General features: G+C 47.7%; 1 long non-coding RNA gene across 1 annotated transcript; it reads left to right on the top strand.

Annotated features, from left to right (window-relative positions):
* The first annotated feature begins 384 nt into the window (after positions 1–384).
* LOC142842586 (uncharacterized) lies at positions 385–2,454 on the top strand. Its single transcript, XR_012909406.1, has 3 exons — positions 385–643; positions 1,209–1,363; positions 2,329–2,454. It is a non-coding gene; the product is annotated as an uncharacterized LOC142842586 (long non-coding RNA).
* Positions 2,455–2,813: the final 359 nt, after the last annotated feature.

The raw sequence follows: 2,813 nt of genomic DNA, 5'->3' as shown, positions 1-2,813 counted from the left end.
ACAGGAGATTGATACAATCGGAGGTGAGTTTCAAACAGCCCCATAGTCCTGGGTATGAAGCTCAGTAACAGAGTGCTTGCCTAGCTTCCATGAGGACCTAGGTTCAATCCCCACTGTTACAAAGTAAATGAAAGAACAATTAGATGCCCACCTGAGGGAAAGAACAGGATTTGTGATGGGTTAGGGACATTCATTGCTTTCCTGGAGGATAAGAAATGAATCACTGTTGGTCCCTCCCACCTCAGAGGTCCAGCAGCAAGGCTAAAATGTGGAGGGTAGAGTAAGGTCAGAGGATGGGAAGGGAGGAAGGTGGGTAGACAGAATTCATCAAAGCCAGAGGCTGATCCCTTTCCAATGGGCACAGAGCCCCTCTCTCTGCAGGCCAAGAAATGCTGTTGGTATGAAGCAGATGAAAATTCCTATGCATCCTGTGACCTATACCTCAATGGACAGAAAGTGCTGTATCTTCACCTAGGCACTGGAAAGTGGACTGAAGTTGACCCTGGATCCATGCAGATGAAAGAGATGTTGGAGAAAAACAAGGATTTAACAGACTTCTTATCCACGACCTCACAGGGGGACTGCAAGGCCTGGCTTAAGGAGATGATAAAGTCACACTTAGAAGAAAAGCTGGAGCCTACAGGTAATTGGGAAGAAGCTCTCTAGAGTTGAGGGGTGTGTGTGTGTGTGTGTGTGTGTGTGTGTGAGAGAGAGAGAGAGAGAGAGAGAGAGAGAGAGAGAGAGAGAGAGAGAGAGAATCTAATCACTATGCATTCTTGAGTTTTTGCTCATTTTTTCCGTCAGTCATTTCATTTCTCAGCCTCTCCAATCGCATTAATTAATTATATTGTTCTCACTGTGGTTCTTGCTGGCTGTCACAGTCTGAGCATCCTTCTATTTCCTGGCTATTTCCTCATTTCTAGACTCACTGTTGCTTTTCTCACCTGATCTTTCTTCTTCCCTGACACCGTCCTCACAGGTCAATCTCATGCCTGCTCTCCTGCCAGCAGTAACGATGAGGCCCCATCAATACCCTGCTTCCCCTACCATAGCTCCATGAGTCCTTTGTGGTCAGGAAACATGCCCTCTCTCCCTTCCTACTTGGGACCCACCTAACAGCTGTTGCATAGCAACAGGGGTGGAACTCTCTGTGTTGCTGAATTACCAGAGGACCCAGAAGCTATGGTGAGACTTTATCTTGATTTCAGTTCTGGTCAAAGACACAGCTGGTATTTTCACTTCAGCCTCACAAATCATTACCCCAGATGTGGACCAGAATTCATCCACGACCATGAAGCCCAATGCCTTTGTCTTGCTGTTCACCTTAGCCCTCCTGGTTCTCTTAAAATATCTGCAATGACAGGTACTGAGGGCGGGACTGGGAGTGGTGTAAGGGACAGATGGGTGAGGAGTGAAGAAGCAAGGGTGAATTCCTAAAGTCAGGATCTTGTCCCTCAACTGTAGCATCTTATTGAGAAAGGAGGCAAGAGGTCTGGAGTTCATGTCACCTGCTAGCAATAGCTTTGCATGCTCAGCCTTGATGGGACAGGAATCATGTCACAGAGCAGCAGGAATGAGGAGGGAACACAGCAGGTGTGTGCTCAGAGCAGGCTTCCAATCAGGGGGATCCCATGATGCAGATGTGGAGACAGCAGAAACACAGAACATGGCAGTTCCTCTTAATATATAGAAGAAGAGGATTCAACCCACAGGCAAAGTTAAAAAGATAAAAATAAAGAGATGGCCCAGTGACAAGAACAAGCGCTGTTCATGCATCAGACGCAGGTTCTGTTCCCAGCACCCACGGGGCAATCACAACCATACAGTTCTGGGTCCGAGGATCCAGCCCCTTCTTCTGAACAGACTGCAGGCATTCACACAGTGCACTTATAGGCATGCAGGCTCACACGCACAGATAGAAACTAGATATAAATCAAGCAGCAGCAACAGCCTCTAGAATCCCGGGACTAGTGTCCCCACAGGAGACCAGTGGACTGAGCTAGTACTCGAGTCTGCTCCCATCTGGGCTGCTCAGATGGACTTGGTTGGACCAGGACAATCACAGGCATCAGGCCCTGAGTCAGGAAGCAGAGATAGTCATCACCACTCTATTCTGAACTTCCGGGTCTGCATCATTCCCCGTGACAAGGGAAAGCAGGAGGAAGACAGTAGGGGGTCCAGGATGGAGAGCCCAGGGGTGATGGAGGAGGGGACTTAATGACCCTCAGTGAGGGTGGCTGTGGGGTGGTGATGACTGGTACAGGACACCCAGTAAAACTGACCCAGGCTCTCCTCAGACCCCTCAATAGATGTGTTTCCTTGCTGCAGGTTGAAGATGCTCCAGAGAAGTCGTGAGAGTTCATCTGGTGCCACCACTCTCCCTCTCCATCAGCCTCCACCAGATGAATCAGGGTGCTGCGGACACAGCATTTCATGGTCTTCACTCTGTGCTAATTGCTTAGAGTCTTTTCTTATCACCTTGTACTGTTTCTCTTGGTGCTCCTTAGTGGGAATTGCCCTCATTGTGAAACTACTTTTACTAGAGATCTCGAGAGAATGTGGTTATTACCGATCCCTAGCATAGGAAACAGGATAACTAGATCTCCTTAGTGGGAATGTGAAGTTTTTACTCTTGCATATATAACTGGCAATAATCAAATATCTCAGATATCAAAAGGAAACCTCTAACAACTAATCATAGGGAACAGAAGTTGAGGACCAGTTGTTTAGTAGAAATCACTGGTAACTGTACCAGGGCACACTTGACTCAATGATGGAAGCTCCATCCAAGCTGTAAAACTCAGCATATAGGA

The sequence above is a fragment of the Microtus pennsylvanicus genome, chromosome 1 (assembly GCF_037038515.1).
Source record: "Microtus pennsylvanicus isolate mMicPen1 chromosome 1, mMicPen1.hap1, whole genome shotgun sequence".
NCBI classification, from domain to species: Eukaryota; Metazoa; Chordata; class Mammalia; order Rodentia; family Cricetidae; genus Microtus; species Microtus pennsylvanicus.
This window is presented reverse-complemented; position numbering and strand designations above follow the sequence as displayed.